Source organism: Micromys minutus (genome assembly GCF_963924665.1).
Source record: "Micromys minutus genome assembly, chromosome: 19".
Taxonomy (NCBI): domain Eukaryota; kingdom Metazoa; phylum Chordata; class Mammalia; order Rodentia; family Muridae; genus Micromys; species Micromys minutus.
Genome location: NC_137954.1, coordinates 44782443 through 44801780, shown reverse-complemented (window position 1 = coordinate 44801780; position 19338 = coordinate 44782443).

Below are 19338 nucleotides of genomic sequence, written 5' to 3'. Positions count from 1 at the left end.
GATGCCTGCTTGAGGCCTTACTTCTCCCCATCATGATAATAAACTATCTGAACTTTATGACAGCTCCCAATTAAATGTTTTCTATCATAACAGTTGCTGTGGTTTTAGTATCTCTTCAAAGAAATGGGAATACAAACTAACAACCACTTTAGGACTAGAAATTTTAGGTTGATTATTATCGATTCAATGGTTAATATCCACAAGTATATATGACTATATAGGATATTCGTCTTTTTGGGCCTGGGAACATCACTCAGAAAGATTCCATTTAGTTCTGTCCGTTTGCCTACAAATTTCATGATGTCATTTGTAAGGATGTAACTGTATTTTATATATAGCTGTACTTTGTCTTCATGTATAGCTGCACACAAAAGGACAGCTTTAGACAGCTCTGAGTTGCAATATAAGTTTTTGGAATTGAACTCAAGACTTTCAGAAGAGCAGTGAGTTCACTCATCCACTGAGCCATTTCTCCAGCACCTATGATGCCACGTTTTAACAGCAGGGTTAAAATCTATTGTGTAAATGTAACAAATTTTCTTTATCAATGTTTCAGTTGAGAAATACCTTAAATTGTTTCAAGTTTCTGGCTATTATAAATAAAGCTGTAATAAACATGGCTGAGAATGTGTCTTTATGATAGGATGAAACATTCTTTGAGTATATGCTCAAGGTGTTATAGCTGGATCTTAAGTTAGATAGATTCCAAAATGTCGAAGGAAATACCATACTGGGTTAAACAATGGTTGTGTGGGTTACACTTGCACCAGCAGTGGAGGGGTGTTTCCCTTATTCCACATCATTACCAGCATGAACTGTCACTTGTGTTATTGGTGTCAGCTATTCTAACAGATGGAAAGTGGAATATCAAAGTCACTTTGATTCGAATTTCTCTGGTGGCTAAGGATGATGAACATTTCTTTGTTTCCTAGCCATTTGAGTTTACTTTATAGAGAGTTCTCTGTTTATATCTGGACTTCATAGGATCATCTGGATTTTTTCATAATTAGTTCCTTGAGTTCTTCATGTATTTTGAATATTGTTTGTCTATTACGTGCTAAAATGATAAAATCATTTCCCATTCTGCACACTGTTGCTTTGTCCCACTGTTGGTATCCTTTTCTTTACAAAAAATTTCAGTTTTATGAGGTTCTATTTATTAATTGTTGATCTTCCCACCCATATGATCTGTTTAGGAAGTCTTCATTTTTACCAGTGAGTTAAAGAAAATTCCTGACTTCCCTTAATCTCCTCCCAATTTGATGGTTGCTGTTTTGTCCTTTTGACAGTGTCCTTTGCCTTACAGCAACTTTGCAATTTAATGAGTTCCCACTTGTTAATTCTTAATCTTAGAGCATAAGCCTTGGTGTTCTGTTCAGGAAACTTTCCTGGTACCTATGTGTTCTAAGCTCTTCTCCACTTTCTGTTCTACTAATTTTAGTGTACCAGGATTTGGGTTTTTATTTTGTTGTTTCTTTGTGTGTTTTTAGTTTTTTGGGTTCTTTTTTCTTTTTTCTTTTTGCAAATAATTCTATTCTTCATTTTATTAAGGAATGTGAGCAGCCAGAGGCTTGTTTTTTCCTGTCTCTTTTATTGTATATCCTCTTTATTTACATTCCAGATGTTATTCCCTTCCCGCAATTCCACCCCTCCCCTTCCCTTCCAATTGCCTCCATGAAGCTGTTTTCTCTCCCAATCATCCTCTCACACCTTAGCGCCTTCCTGTCTGGGAACTGTGGTGGGTTCGGTTAGTTGATTATTCTGTTATTCCTATGCCGTTGCAAACCATTTCAGCTCCTTTAGTCTTTTCTCTAACTCCTCCATTAGGATCCCTGTGTTCAGTCCAATGGTTAGCTGCAAGAAACCTCCTCCGAAATCAATATGTCTCTGGCAGAGCATCTATTGTCATGATGTAAACAATTAAGGACTAAATTTGTAATATTTACATAATTAATATTGTAGTATTAAATATTAGGGTTAGTGTTATTTAACATTATTATTTAATATTAAATAAAATGCTGTAAGTATATACAAACATTTATATGTTCAAGTTAACACCAGAAAAATATCTCAATATAGGATAAGAGAGTTAAGCAAACAAATGACAATCTTTAAAAAATATGCTAATGTGAAGTTTGTATCTTGCCACTCAAGCATGTGGACCTATCTTTGGATCACTACAATGTATTAAATCCAGATATGGCACTGTGCCAATGCAGTCCTGGTAGTTCTATTGAGAGATGTAAGATGGAGACAAGAGGATACATAGATGTCTGGCACAAGCAATAGTCACAATAAAAGACCCTGTCTCAACCAAAGAGGAAGGCACGGAGCAACAACTGCCGTTGCCTTTGATATCACATTCACATACATAATCATTTCAAAATCACATACATGGACATGCACACACAAACATACAAACATTTAGTCCAACACACAAAGGCACACAGATTTTAAAATAGAATAATTACACATTTGAAGGTTGAAATACAGATGAAAACTTTTGAAGATTTGCTGTGAATTGGTATCCTTGGATATTTTATATTTTGAATGAACTTTGTCCTTTTCCTTTGTCTTATTCTTGTTACAGACCATTTTTATTTGCAGATTAGTGAATGCAATACAAAATCATCAAATCTAGTCAAGTGAATTCTTTACCTAAGCTCCATCTTCCAAGTATAAATAAATAAAAATTTATAAAGTCTTATCTCTGCTGACTCACTAAAATGTTGGAAATTCATGTTAAATTTCTGTTACAGAGTTACATAGGTATTTTGTTGTTTAGCTGTTTACCTCGGAAGAGTTTATTTTCAGTACGTCTTTTTTTTCTGCTTCTGTTTTATTTATGCAATAGTTAGTTTTACTTTATTTTTATACATTTTTCTCTTTTCCTTTTTGCAGAATACTGTGCCCCAAGAGTAGGAATTTCATGGACACATCCCAGTTGAGGCTGTTCCAAAGTCTTTCACTCTCTGCACAATGTTTGGCTATGAGTCCTGTGCTTGCTCACATCAGCTGTAGGCGGATGCTTTTCTGTTGATGGCTAAGAGAGATAGATGTTGATCTATAACTATAGCAGAATGACATTAGGAATGATGTTATTGTTGTTTGTTGTCTTAGTTAGGGTCTTGCTGCTGTGAAGAGAAAAGGCAACTCATAAAGGATAACAGTTAATTGGATGTTGCTTACAAGTTCAGTCTATTATTAACATGGCAGCATCCAGGCAGAAGTGGGATTAGAGGCGTAGAGAGTTAATCAAAGGCAGACAGCAGTAGACTGGCTTCCAGTCCTTTCAGCAAGGATAAGGGTCTTAAAGCCCATGCCCACTAACAAGGTCACAACTACTCCAACAAGGCCACACCTCTTCTCACATCTCCAAATAATGACACTTTCTAGGCCAAGCATTTTCAAACCACCACCTAACTTGGGCAGTTGTGGTGTGTGTGTGTGTGTGTGTGTGTGTGTGTGTGTGTGTGTGTGTGTGTGTGTGTGTACTAGTATTATATTTTATCCTAGGGCCTTGTGCCACCATTGTGCTAGCATCAAATCTTGCAGACAAGACACCAGTGCATATCAAAGGGTTTGTGGTTAGGCTTTACCTTTCTTCACAATACCTTTCCATTCTAAAGACACCGCAAATAGTTGTGAAAAACTCTATGATGGCATCAGCTTGACTACTCCCGTGTTCTAAGACATACACACACATATGTGTGTGTGTGTGTGTGTGTGTGTGTGTGTTTTCTTCAGCAATTGTGTTTGCAGAAAACAGTCTATAACCTTAGCAACAATCTAGGTTGTTTCTGGTCCCCACAGAACACCTCTGACCAATAAATCAGCTAGATGTAACTCAGTTTCAGAAGTGGAATCCTCATTTTGTGACTGGAGATATCCAATTGTGGATCACTCTCCCTCATTATTTAGTGATGTTATTAGGGTACATTCATAACTCTTCATATTTTAGGGAGCTTCTAATGCTTCATACTATCTCTCTACTGGACCTTAATTGTCACTAACTCTCCCCATATTCTGTTCTTCAGGACCCCCTTTCACACCCTCCTTCACTTGAGGCTCATATTGCCTCCTCCAACCCCTCTTTCTAATGTAGTGACAATTTTGTATTTCTGCTTTGTTTAAAAAAATACTGAAAGTTATAAGAACGTGCTTTTGTTTTAACGCCGGTTGTAACAATGTGGGCCTATTTTGCAGCAGCTGACTATGATATCCCTTATGCTCTAGCAGAGGCGTGGTTTTGCCAGCAGCAGATAGTTTCTGCATTTATGTAGGATATGAGATTCTACAAAGTTTTAAGACAGTATATAATTGCTAGGGTCCCAGGAGGCAGGGTAAGCAGTTGTTGATGGAATAGGCTGCAGCTTTTTTGTACTCATTCTCAAAGGAGGAAATAGAAGAATTTTTTTCAAGGGCACACTTAGTCACCTTAAATTGTTTCTTTGCATCTGCTGCTGGTTAATTTCATCTTGGAGCTCATTCTTTTCTTTTATCAATTTACCCGGCCTTGGTTATAGTAACCAACCCAAAATCATTTTTTTCTATTTTTTTTCTTATTTCACCCGAACTCTAGAAAGTTTTGTATACTGGGTCAGTTAATCTATTGCCATTCACAATTGGGGGTTCAAGATAATCAAAGGCATTTACCTCTTTAACTGTGAAATATAGTTTTCACCATCATCCTTCGAGTTTCTCTGTGCTCCCAGGAGAGAAAGAAAGAGTGACTGGAGAGGTGTCAGTAGCTAAAGGGACTGGTAAATTAGAAGGGGCTGGCAAATGGCAAAGCCCATTCTACATATTTAAAGGACTCATCTTTATCCTACTTATACCATATTATGTCAGATCATATTGTTTTATATCATATTTCTAGTACTAATTTTCTTCTCTCCTCCTGGTTTTATATGTTCCTAAATCTACTAGTTAACAATATTGTGTAGTTAACAATGCTGTGTTTTTAAGTGATCAAATATATTTACTTCCATTAAAAATTCACTTATAAATCAATGGCTGACCTATTATAACTCAAATCAATTTACTCCTGAGTTTCAGGTTTCCTTTTCTATAGAAAAGTCTTACTAATATTATAAACTTAACATTTACCAGGTACTGTTTCACGCCTTCTGTTCCTCCTGTGTTTGAAATTGTAATTTTTCATTGTGCTATCTATGTAAGCCAGTTCACTTCCAACCAAGCCTAATTTTTCCTGTTTCATCACTCACACCCAAATTCTATTCCCTTGATGTGCTTATTTTTGGTTTCTTTTGCAATGCTGAGAATCATGAGAAAATCCAGAGTTATTTTACTGCAAAGTAAGTGCACTACCAATAGGTGTGCCCCTAGGCTGTCATATTTGTTTCCCACATCACTGTTTATGTTATAGTCCTAGCTAATACAACACTGAGCCTTTTGGAAATAATTCAACTTCATTCAAAATATGTGCCTCTTACTAGTTGTACACAGAAATGAAGGACAACTGACTCCAACTTCCGGTTTTGTTCCCACTGACCATCTGACTATACTTAGCATACCTTGTTTATATCCAACTTAGCAGTGATTATTTAGAAGCTCAAATAGGTGGAAATGACTGTTAATAACTCTGAAATTATGACCTTTTCATAGATGGATATTTCTAAGGACTGGCCTAACAGACTAAAACATTAAATTATGTAGTCTTTAAACTGTTCTGAATCAGGATTTTTTTTTTTTTTTTTTTTTTTTGCTTTCACTGCAGGAAACCAGTGATAGTATTATTTCTACACCCACAACTGATGCTGTTTTATTTTTTTAAGCTTTTCTTATAATTCTCTTATCTATATAATGTTTGTTCACACCTACTATAGAATTTCAGGGTCCATATTTACAGTAGTAGTTTATCTTTTATTGAACAAAATGCACTAAAGAATGTTTGAAATGCTATACTATTTTACATTTACATATATTGCTATATATCCTACACTTTGGGATTTTTATGAGAATTTGACCTGTAAGCTTAAAACTATACTTCAATTCCATTCACTTTAACATACTGCTTCCATTATAAAGATATGGCACATATATTCATGCTCAATCTTCATTGTTTATCTTAGAATCTAACACAAACCACATGTTGGTATACATTTTTTTTCTGTGTCTACGTTTGGAAATGAGCTGTCTAATATGTCTGTGAGCATAAGAAGACCATGTTAGGGATTGTACACTTTCAGTTAGTGAATACAGATAATTGAGCTACAGAACACTTACACTGCATTAAACAGTGTTAGAGTTTCTGCTTTTCCATACCCATCTGCCACAAAAGACTTACTTGGCTTTTCCAAGTTTTCAGATTGTTCTTGATGGTTTTATATAGAAGTATAATCAAAATAAACACCTTCATCCCCACATTGGATTTGGTCTTTCATCACAGTATAATGGACATACCTAAGTCAAAAAGTTAGGCCGTAATAAACAGGATCTCTTTATGATGCTGGACACAGGAGATCCTGACCTAAGACTGTACTGTTTACCTAACTGGACATTATTTTAAAATTTTATCAAAGTAGAAATTCAAAGTGTTCTACTTTAGGGTTTCATTTTCATAGACAAGGTCTTACTATATAGCTCAGAAGATCTGTAGCTCATTCTGTAGACTAGGTTAATCTCGAACTCATAGATATTTACATGCCTCTGCTTCCTTTATACTGAAATTAAAGGTCTGCCCCATACGCCAAGCTCTCAAGACACTAGATTAAATTTACTATTGCCTCATAAACAGTGGTAGAATATGATTAAAGTTCTGTGTCCATCGAATGCTATATGGTTGACATATAGATATGTTATCAAATAACATTCAGGAAAAAGGCTGAATGTTATCTTAGTTTCTGTAATACACGGGATTCCATTTAACCACACTAATGCATACATTGTATTGTCTTAAAAAGTACTTATTCAGTTAATCTAATAAAATCCTTTTGTTCAATATCTCTACCTCTTTATTGATTTCAACTTACAAACTCAGTATTATTTTTCTAATATCATTTAGATATATGTGGTTTTCCCTATTTATTTGTTTGTTTATTTATTTATTTATTTATTTATTTATTTATTTATTTATATTTTATTCATGTTAAATCTTAATGGCTGTCCTCCTACTCCTGGTACCCTCTCAAATAGTTCTTCCTCTCATGACCCCTCTCCTTTCCTCTGAGAGTATGAAGACCCCTTCTGGGTACATCTCATCCTGGTACATCAAGTATCTCTAGGGCTAGGTGTATGCTTTCCCATTGAGGCCAGACAAGACCAAGTTATGGGAAAATAATCCACAGACAAGAAAAGATTTAGTGAAAGCCTGCAGGAAGAATGAGATGCATATCTGCTCATATCTGCTACATATGCGTGGGGCTGAGTTCCAGCCTGTGTATGCACTTTGGTTAGTGGTTCAGTCCCTGAGAGCCCCCAAGGGAATTTGTTGGTCTTCCTATTTCCTCCAGGTCCCTTAATCCTTCGCTCGGGTTCTTCTATAATGTTTAGTTTTGGGTTTCTGCATCTGTTTCAGTCAGCTCCTGGGTGGAAATTCTCAGAAAACTATTATGCTAGGCTCCTGTCTGTGAGCATAACCAAACATCATTCATAGTGTCAAAGAATGGTGTTTACCCATGGAATGGGTCTCAAGTTGGGCTAGTTATTTATTGGACATCCCTTCAGCTTCTGCTCCATCTTTGTCCCTGCATTCTTTGTCGACAGGACAAATGTTGGGTCAAAGGTTTTGTGAGTGGGTTGCTGTCCTTATCTCCCAACCTGCTAGGTACCCATTTCGATTCATTCTCCTGACTCCCTGCCCTCTTCTCATTCTTATTATACTTGATCTAAAATTCCCCAGCCCCATTTTCTTCTCAGTACCTTCTCTGATACAGTTCTCTCCTTCAATCTGCCTTCTATGGCTATTTTATTCACCCTTCTATGTTGGATCCAAGCATTCTTGCTTGGGTTGTCCTTCTTCTTTAGCTTCTTTGGATCTGTGTATTATAGATTGGCTATCCTGTATTTATGGATGATATCTATTTATAAATGAATATATACCATGAATGTCCTTATGAGTCTGGCTTACCTTACTCAAAACGTTAATTTCTAATTCCATCCATTTGCCTAAAAAATCATGATTTTCTTGTTTTTAATAGCTGAGTGATATATAATTATATAAATGAAACATATTTTCTACATGTTTTTTGGTTGAGAAACATATGCATTGTTTCTAGGTTCTGGCTATTACCAGAAAAATAAAAAGTCTACTATGATCATAATAAGGCACATATTCTTGTAGTATAGTTGAGCATTTTTTGGGTATATGCCCAGGAGTAACATAGGTGGGTCTTCTGATAGAACTATTCCAAATTTTCTGAGAAACTGCCAGATTAATTTCCAGAGTAGTTGTATAAGTTTGCACTCTAACAAGCAGTTGAGGGGTGCTCTCCTTACTTTATATCCTCACTGGCATGTTCTGTCACGTAAGTTTTTGATCATAGCCTTTCTGATGGGTGTAAGATAGAACCTCGATGTCCTTTGGTTTGCATTTCCTTAATGAGTAAGGAACATTTCAAGTGCTTGTTAGCTTTTAATATTTCTGCTGTTGAAAATCCTGTTTAGCTCTGTAATTATTTTTATAAATAGGGTTATTTGATTTGTTAGTGTTCAGTTTCATGAGTTCTTTATATATTTTGGATATCAGACATCTGTCAAATGTAAGGTTGATTTCTCAATCACTAGGCTGCCATGTTCAACTGTTGACAGTGCCCTTTGCCTTACAGATTTTCAGTCTTTCCATTTGTCAGTTGCTGATCTTAGAGCCTGAGTCATTAGTAGTTCAGTTTAGGAAGTTGTCTCCCATGCCACTGCATTCAAGGCTATTTCTCACTTTATCTTGTATTAGATTTAGTGTATCCAGTTTGAAATTGAGGTCTTTGATCCCTTTAGACTCGAGCTTTGTGCAGGGTGATAAATATGTCTATCGTCTGACATCTTCATTTTTTTTTTCTTTACAGACTTATAGTCCATGTCAGACAGGTGTTTGACTTGTTAACTGAGAGTTACATCAAGGTATTTTATATTACTAGTGACTATTATGAGAGGTATTGTTTTGTTGATTTCCTTTGCAAATAGTAACACTTTGACTTCTTTTTCTAATTCATATACACTTGACCTCCATTAGTTGTCTTACTGCTCTTTCTGGAAATCGAAGTACTATATTGAACTGATAGGGAGAGAGTGGGCACCCTTGCTATGTTCTTGATTTTAGTACAGTTGCTTTAAGTTTCTCCCCAATTAAATTGATTTTGACTATTGGCTTGCTATATATTATTTTTATTGTATTAACATACGCGCCTTGTATCCGTGGTCTTTCAGAACATTCTACATGGGGATATGCTGGATTTTCTCAAAGGCTTCTTCAGCAATTAAAGAGATAATCACTATTTTTCTTTCAATTGTTTATATAGTGGATTACAATGATGAATCTTCATACACTGAACCACCCCTATATCCCTAGGATGAAGCATACTTGATTGTGTTGAATTCTGTCTTTGAGGTATACTTTGATTCAGTTTGAAGTATTTTTTTCTGTATTTTTTGCATCTATGTTTCTAGGGAGAATGGTCTGAAATTCTCTTTCTTTGTTTAGTCTTTCTGTAGTTTAGAATCATGGGGACTGTGACCCCATTGAATAAGTCTGGCAATATTCTTTTTTATTTTTCTATTTTATAGAATAATTTGAGGAGTATTACTATTAACTCTTTGAAAGTTATGTATATTTCTGTGATAAAACCATCTGACTCTAGGCTTCTTTTTGTTGGGAGAAATTAATTTAATAACTACTTCTATTTCATTAGAGGTTATAGAACTCTTTGAGTAGCTTTCCTGATCTTTATCTAAACTTGGCAAGTGTAATATATTTAGAAAATCATCCAATATATTAGGATTTCCAATTTTGTGAAGTACAGGCTTTTCAAGTAAGATCTAAAGGTTTTTGTTGTTGTTGTTGTTGTTGTTGTTAATTTCCTTAATGTTTGTTGTTGGTGGTGGTATGTCTTCCTTGTCATTTCTGATTTTGTAACTTGAATACTTACTCTCTGACTTTTAATAATTTTAATTAATGACTTGTCTGTTTTATTGATTTTCTGAAAGAAATACCTCTTGGTTTTGTTGATTTTTTGGTATTGTTCTCTCTGTTTTTAATTGATTTTAGCCTTGAGTTTGATTATTTCCTGCTGTTTACCCATCTTAGGCGTGCTTCCTTCTTTTAGATCTAGAACTTCCATGTGTGCTGTTAGGTTGTCAGGATGGTATCTCTCCAATTTCTATATGTAGGCATTTAGTGATATGTACTTTTTCTCTTGACACTGCTTTATCGTGTCCCATAAGTTTGGGTATGTTGTACTTTCATTTTCACTAGATTCTAGAAAGCTGCTAATTTCTTTATTTCTGGTTTGACCCAGTATCCACTGAGTAGATATTTGTTGAACTTTCTTGAGTTTGGAGACTTCTGTTGTTTCTGTTGTTGAAATCCAGCTCGGATCATTGATGGTTTGATAAGATTCAAGGGGTTATTTGGATCTTCTTGTTTCTGTTGAGGCTTGTTTTGTCACAATCAATATGATCAATTTTGTAGAAGGTTTCTGGAGGTGCTCATAAGAACGTATATTCTTTTGTATTTGAGTAAAAGGTTCTGTAGATATCTGTTAGGTCCTTTTGATTTTTAAAATGTTAGTTTCATTATTTCTCTGGTTAGTTTCTGTTTTGATGTTCTGTTCATTTGTGAAATTGGAGTGTTGAAGTCTCCCACTACTAATATATGCGGATCAATGTATGATTTAAGCTTTAGTTATATTTTATTTACAAATGTAGGTGCCTTTGCATTCAGGACATAGACATTCATAATTGGAGACATAGATGTTTAGAATTGAGATGGCATCTTCTTGGGTTATTCCTTTGATGAGTATCTCTTTTGATTACTTTTTTCTGACAGTCTATTTCATTTGATATTAGAATGGCTACTCCATCTTGATTCTTTGGTTCATGTGCATTGAAAACCTTTTTTATTTTCTTCATTTTACTCTGAGGTGTGTCTAGCATGATATACTACCCTGCTCACATTGAATGAAAGTTTAGTTCTGTTTTTGTCCATTTCAAAAAGTAGTTCTTTTCAGTTCAAATAGGAGGAATGAGTATCTCATACCTTCATCCTGAGAGATTAGGGCAGCAATTCATAGTAACTAGTGTAATATACAGGTCCTGTAGATCATGTAATATTATTTGGAGAAAGCCCAAAGAAGTACGCTAGTGTGGATCCTACCTGAGTCAGGACTTAGAAAGACCACATCTAGGCAAGGAACTAGACAGAACCTCTGAAAGCTATGCAACTGTGACTCTGTATTGGGCTTAGGCCTGGAGGAGAGTATAGGTCCTGTGAGCAAGTTCAGAGTAACCAAAAAGTTCACAGATATGGTTCCTGCCTAGAGCTGAACACATGGCCTGAGCTAGTAGTACAAGGTGAATGTGAGTCCTGGATCAGAATAGGCAAAGATGCTTGCAGATTCAATTCTTGATTGGTTATGACCTTGGAGAATCATAGTGTAGGAATGGTAGCAGTAGTTTACAGGCCCAGAGTCTATGCTTAGCTTCAGTAATAGAGTGCTGAGAAGAAAGTCCTAGATAGACCAGAAACTTTGAGAACCACCTGGAAGGAAGAAACTGAATTAGACTCACCGAGAGAGCTTGCACATGTGGACCCTGCTTGGGACTTGTTTCTAGGAGACATTGTGAATGAGCATCAAAAAAACAAGCATCTTTGGTCACTGTATAAATGAGAGTTTACACCTACAAAATGTTTTTGAAGAGGTAGATGAAGATGTAAAGGCTACACTCCATGAATAAACTTGTGTGTCTGTGTGTGTGTGTGTGCGTGTGTGTGTGTGTGTGTTTAAATATGGTACTTAAAAAAAATCATGATTCATCTAAAATTTTGTAAAGTATTTGCTTTAAAAAGGACTAAAATATATTGCTGTTTAATCTATAATTTTCCCTTAGTTTAGATTCTTTTTTTTCTTTTTTTTGTGAAAACAACAGTTTTCAATAGCTGAGGAAATGATTTCTTCTCAGTTCCATGCAAGTTTTAGACTTTCATTCTCTTCCACCCCCCCCCCCTTTTTTTTTACTGTGTAACTTGGTGCCCTCTGCTGGATTATTATAAAAATGGCTGCTGAGCCTTCATAAGTCTGGTCTCTGGCTAAATAGCAGTAAGAGTTCTGGTTACCTATAGGACAAAAGGAAGTAAGAAGGTGGGGAACATCTGAAGAAGTTGAAGGAGTGGAATATGTGACCAACATATATTACATAAAAATATTTTTATGTATTTGGATTTTTCCTGGGAGCTGTAGGAGGTCTGGATGGTTATTTTTGTTTTTCCTATGAAGTTGAAAACCCCTTCAGCTCCCTCACTCTTTTCCCTAATCCCTCCATTGTGGTGCCCATGCTCAGTTCAATGGTTGGCTGCAAAGATCCACATCTGTATTTGTCAGGCTCTGACAGAGTCTCTCAGGAGACAGCTGTATCAGCCTCCTGTCAGCAAGCACTTCCTGGCATCAGCAAATATCTGGGTTTGGTGGCTGTATATGGAATGGATCCCCAGGTGGAGTAGACTCTGGATGTTCTCTCCTTCAGTCTTTGCTCCACTCTTTGTCTCTTTAGACAGGAGTAATGCTGGGTTCAAAATTTGGAAATGAGTGGGTAGACCCATTCTGCAATTCTGGATATGATCTCTACCTGTTCTCTCTCCCCTTTGTTGGACATTTCAGCTAATGTCACCCTAGCTGGGTTCTGAGAGTCTCTTGATTATCTGGCATCTGGAATATACTGGTAGCTATACCAAGTTTCCCAATCCCCATTGCTACCATTGCTACACACATCTTGATTTTCAATTTCTTGATGCTCTGTTCATCTTGCCTGTCTCCTCACACACCTAATCCTGCCCCCCCCCAATTTTTCTCTCTGCCTCCACATTTTCTCCCAGGTCCCTCCAACCTTTAACCTCCTGTGATTATTTTGTTCTCATTCTAAGTAGGACTGAGGCATCCACACTTTGGTGTTTCTTTTTCTTGACCTTCACATGGTCTATAAGTTGTATAATTGCTATTCCGAGATTTTTCCTAATATCCACCTATCAGTGAGTTTATGCCATGTCTGTTCCTTTGTAAATAGATTACCTCACTCAGGATGATACTTTCAGCTTCCTTCTATTTGACTTAGAATTTCATGAAGTCGTTGTAATAATGGCTGAGTAGTACTCAGTACTAATATTTTCTGGACTGAACTTGTCTGTATCTTTCCTCAAATTGACACTGGGATATTACAGTCCCCTAGAAATACATAACAGATGCCAGATACTCATCAAAGGAATCAGCATCCCTAGAGGTTAGTTAGTTCAATGTATATATGGTCTCCACCAACTTAAGAATTTGAGTTAAATTTTGATGTAAGATCAAGCTGTATTACAGAGGAATCATGATAAAACCTGCATGGTGTTGGTACAAGAACAGACAGGTGGATCAGTGAAACAGAATTGAAGACCCATAATTGAAACCAAGGACCTGTGGTCACTTGATCTTTAACAAATGATTTAAAACAAACCAGTAAGAAAAAAAAACAGCATGTTCAATAAGTACTGTTGATTCATTTGGAAGTCAGCATGTAGAAGAATACAAATTTATCCATTCTTACCTCCTTGTACAAAGCTCAAGTCCAAGAGAATCAAAGAACTCCACATAAAATGAGACACCCTAAAACTAGTAGAAGAAAAAGTGGGAAAGAGCCTCAAACACATGGGTACAGGGAAAATTTTCCTAAAGAGAACATCAATGGCCCTAAGATCAACAATCTAAAATGTAACCTCATAAAACTGCAAAGCTTCTGTAAAGCTATAGTCCAAAATGTCAATCAACAGATTGGGAAAAGAACTTTATCAATCCTACTTCCACTAGAGGGTGCAATATATACAAAAAACTTAAGACTTCCTGAGAACCAAATAACTCTATTAAAAAAGGGTTACAGAGCTAAACAAAGTATTTTCAACTGAAGAATATAGAATGGTCAAGAAGCACATAAATAAATATTCAATATCATTATTCATTAGGGAGATGCAAAGTAAAACAACCCGAGACTCCATCTCACACCAGGAAGAATAGCTAGGATAAACTCGTGACAGCAGATGCTGGAGAGGGTGTTGAGAAAGAGGAACACTCCTCCATTGTTGATGGGATTAAAAACTGGTACAACTATTCTGGAACTCAGTCTGGCAATTCCTCAGAAAATTAATACCCAGCTATACCACTCCTGGGCAAATACCTAAAAGATGTTCAAACATATAATAAAAACACATGTTCCACCATGTTCCTGGAAGCCTTATTTAGATTAGCCAGGACCTGGAAAGAACCTAGATGTCCCTCAACAGAAAATTTAATACAGACATTTTGGTACATGTACACAATGGAGTATGACTGAGCTCTTAAAAATAATGACTTCATGAAATTCTTAGAGCCTTTGCCTTGTCATCAAGGCCTTTACCCGAGGAGCCATGTCTCTAGCCCTAAAACAAGCTTGTTCTTTAGTAACTTCTTACTGATCCTTAGTGGGCTTCATTTCATGCTCCCTAATCCCAATCATCTCGTCATCCCCTCATATCCAGCCCTACCCTTACGCTTACATCCTCCCCCACAAAATAAAAAATAAAATAAAATAAGACAGAATTTTAAAAGATATTGTCATGGAAGCTGTAGTGTACCACAGTGTGCCACACAGTATACCCCTTCGTCTACATAATTTACTTATAAATGTTCATTGCAATTAGAAACTGGTCTGCTTCAAGGCCAATGGCTTCTGCCACACGATCTGTACTGGATTTTCATGGGGACTCCTCTCCTCTATCTTGCTGTTACCCTTATGGAGACCCTGCATGTTTGTACTGTAGTACTGGCCCTTTCACCTGCTCTAACAGATCATAGATAGAATAGATGCTGGGGTGGGCAAACTTAAAACCCTGGATCTGGGCTTTGATGGCATCCGAGTTTGTCAGCCAGTCTGCTCTCCTGAACCCATGCCAGGAGGGCCAGCTCTTCATCACTGCTTCAGCTGGTCTACCTACTGCCTCAGGCAGCAAGGCACAGAGCCAGTTCTCCTGCTAGCAGGTACTCTGATCCCTCACCCTACCAATTCCTTTATTTCCAGGGCTAGATGGACTGTGCTAGAAAGGAGAGTTGCCAGTGACAGGAATTGGATGCTACCTGGAGTGCAGCATCCTGCCACAGGCTTGACCATCTCTCCTGCTCTCATAACTTCAGAGAGCCAGCATGCCCATCTGCTGGACACCACAAAGGGCCAGAGTTTAAAACAAGTTTTATACCTATTTTTTTCCGGATAATTTGAAGTAAAATTCCAAAGTAAAAAATAAAAGTAAAATTTATTTCTTATTCCAAAATTTATTTTCTTGATTTGATTTTAGGTATAATGGTCAAAATTATTTTATTAAACTTTTGACTGATGATAAAATGCAAACTCCAAAAGTTAATGCTTTATTCAGCTACACTATGAATAGTATATTTAATCCAGAGCAAAGTCACCTTCACAGCATATTATGTTTACTGAGCCCATAACGATAATTATCTTCAGCTGTTTTTTTCTTTTTGTTTTTGTTTTGTTTGGTTTGCTTGTTTGTTTGAGACAGGGTTTTGTCTCTGTAGCAGTGAATAGCCTAGAACTCCTGTAGACCTGGCTGGTTTAAAAATCAAAATCTTCCTGTATATAATGTCAGTGCTGGCAGTAAGTAAGAATGGAGAGTCTGTGCCTTCTTTTTTTTCTTTTTTCTTTCTTTTTTTTTTTTTTTTTTTTTTTTGGCGATTAATTACACCTCACTTCCTTTCTCACTGTTGAGCATATTGTGTTTTTCAGAACCTGGTGCAGAGAGTTCAGTGACTCTGACATAATTCAAACTACAGCACCGTTGTGAGTTCTGTGAAACAAAGAGAGACTTCAATACAAGAGAAGCTGATATTTTTCAGTTATTTCCAAAAAGACTGAAAAGACTGTAGATTCAGGCACTTACCTCGGGAGAATAATGACCAACGAGATATGTCAGTAAAGAAGAAAAACATGATGTGCTCTGGATACTCTATCACCCAGCTCTCCACCATTCTGGCTTATTTTCAACTAGACTATGTTTAAATGAGTACCCGCTAAGTAAAGTTCATTGTTACCACACGAGATAATCATAATACAAATCAAGTATCTGTATGCAATAGTGTATACACATGTGTGTGTGCATGAAATTTTCTTATATCCCTTTGGTCCTATTCTTTAGAAAAATATGAAACAAGACTATTAATAATAGAATGGATATGCCATATTAAAAGAATAAGAGCTTAATGTATATTTGGCACCTAATAATTTTGATTTTCCAATTATAGCCCCAATGGTCCCATGCCCTTTGGATAAAGTCATGCACTATATTTAAATGTTCCTGCTTTGCACAGGTCTAGTTCAGCTTAGCTTGCATGTAGATTAAATGGGAGACAGAATCAGACTTCATGTATAGGTTTAGTGACTATAGAAAGGTAAGGTTTTGCTTTTCAAAATATTGTTCTTCTTCCATTTTATTAAGATAACTATAAATTCCTTCAGTTGATGTTGTGACAGGAACAATACAGAAGTGCGGAAACAAGAACAGAGAGACTTGGAACTACTAGTCCCGTGGACCAGTGAGCCTTCAACCTTAGGTGTGTCAGCACTCCTGAGAGACCCGCTCTTTTAGATCAGGATTAGGATGTGGAGAGTTATGTCACAGGGTTAGCTCTGGGTATTGATGGAATCCATAAGGATCCTATCCCAGGCTGTTTTGTTATTCTTGTGCTTTGTGTACTCCTGGAGGGTCCCTCTTTAACCAGTTATTAGAGCAAACGTTGTAGTCTCACCTGTGATTGTAGGAGTGACAGCACTCCTGGGAGACCAGCTCTCTCCAGGCAGGATTTGTGTATGGAGGGCTGTGGGACAGCCTTTGCTCTGGAGTGCTGATGGAGACTTGAAGACTTCTGACCCCCACTGCTCTGCAGTTCCTGTACCCTGTGAACTTCTGGAAAGTCCTTCTCTGGCCAGTTATTGGAGCAAAAGCTTCAAAGTGACAGTACTCCTGGCAGACTAGCTCTCTCTGAGTGAGATTTCAGTCCAGTGGGCTGTTGGAAGCCTTAGCTCTGGGACACAGAAGGAGACCAGAAGCTCGTTTCTGCATCTTCTAACATATTAATGTGGTTTTCTGTTTCAATCTGTTTATGTGGCATATTATTTTATACATACTGAGCCATTTCTGCATATCTGAGATGAAGCTAATATAATAGTGGATCATCTTTTGATCTTTTCTTGTTTCAAATATTTTGAGGTGCTCAAGGATCAATGGAGGTGACCTTCACTATGACTCACTACATTGGGGATATGGAACCTGAAGGGGCCTCTTGTTATAGTCATCCAGGAACCCCAATAAAATGATAGAGACACCAACCCACCCACAAAATTGTCAACCCAAATTATTTCCTATCTACAAGGCACAGGTAAAGATTAAGGAAATTGCCAACCAACCACCTTGAGACCCATCCCACTGGCAAGCAGAAATTCATGACACTATTAACAATACTCTATTATGTGTGCAGACAAAAGCATGTTGTCCTCTGAGAGACTCCACATAGTGGCTGACTCAGACAAATATAGACACCCACAGTGTATGGTGTTTGGGGACTCTGTAGAAGAATAGGAAGAAGAATTGTGAGTCCAAATGGTGTATGCAATCTGTAGGAAGACCAATAGATTCAACTAATGTGGACAATTGGGGCTCACAGAGACTGAACCACCAACCAAAGAACATACATGGGTTAGCTATAGGCCCCTGGCTCATATATTGCAGATGTACAGCTTGGCCTTCATGTGGGTATATATCTGAATGTCTGAACACACTAACCCCATAAACAAGCACATATTCTCAAATAGACACATACACAAATTTACAGTAAGAAACAGGCTATTAGGATGAGTTAGAACAAAGCTCTAATCTGGTGGGGGTGTCAATGAAACCTCGTGAATACTCAAGTGTTACTGTTGAAGTTAGAAAGCAATATAGCTATTTTAGAGAACATTTTCTCAATGTCTGTAAAACTTGTTTAAGCAAATGGCTCCATCTAGTGTGAAAATGAGCGGAAATCCTTATTAGAATTAAGCAATGCAAATGGAAAAATTAGCTTTACAGTTATGTAGACATTTTTTATTTCATTTTGAATTATTCTGAATGGCAGTTTATGACTTTGTTGTAGACAAAGACAAAGGGACAATTAAGTGAGATGAAAGATACATCCTCCTCAATAGCAACATTTTGTTAGAAGATAGAATAGACAGAAAATCTTTTGTAATATGGGAAGTCACAGATGCTGAACACTAAAAGCACTGTGTTCTCCACAGTACCGTGGTAAGTTACAGCCAGGACATTCCTGCCTCTGAATCCACAAGGGGATCTTAATTTATTTGTTCTTTTATTTCTTTCATTTGGTTTTACTTCCTTTCTTTTAATTGTAGTTCTAGGAGCTATGGATGGTTTGTATCTTAAATGTGACCTCAGGCTTATATATCAAAGACCTGGGTGCCAGCTGGTGACAGGAGCTGGTAGAAAATCTTGTTAAGTGGCATAGACTACTGGGGCATGCATTTACAAGGTGCATCATCTCCACTTCTTTTATTCTCTCTTTGCTTCTTGATCATCATGCTATAAGCCACCTGGTTTATATCATGTTCTACCTAAATGATATTCTGCTTTGTCCCATGCATAAAAACAATGGAGCCTGACAATCACAGAGTGAAACCTTTGAAACTAGAAGCTAAAAATATAAATTTCCCTTATTTAAAGTGCTGTCCTTGTTGGATATTTTTCTACTTGTTAGGGAAGTTGAGTAGATCAAAATAAAAATGAATGCAGAAAAATATGATTTGTAGGTTTTTTTTTTACCACAGAAATTTTACTCAAATTCTCATGTATTCCCTCAACTTTAGTTTAGCACCTAGCATGTGCCAGATACAAAACTGAGCCAAGCACATACAAAATTCAAAGGAGTCCAGTGCCTGTGTTATAGAAGTTCACTTATATTTTGTGACTGACAGCAAATTTCATATATATACACCCAAAAGATTAAAAGCACAAAAGAGGCTCTTCCGAAGCAGAAAGATAGAAATCCAGGTCACCACCATCAGGATTCAGGACCTGCACACAGATGGCTGAACACC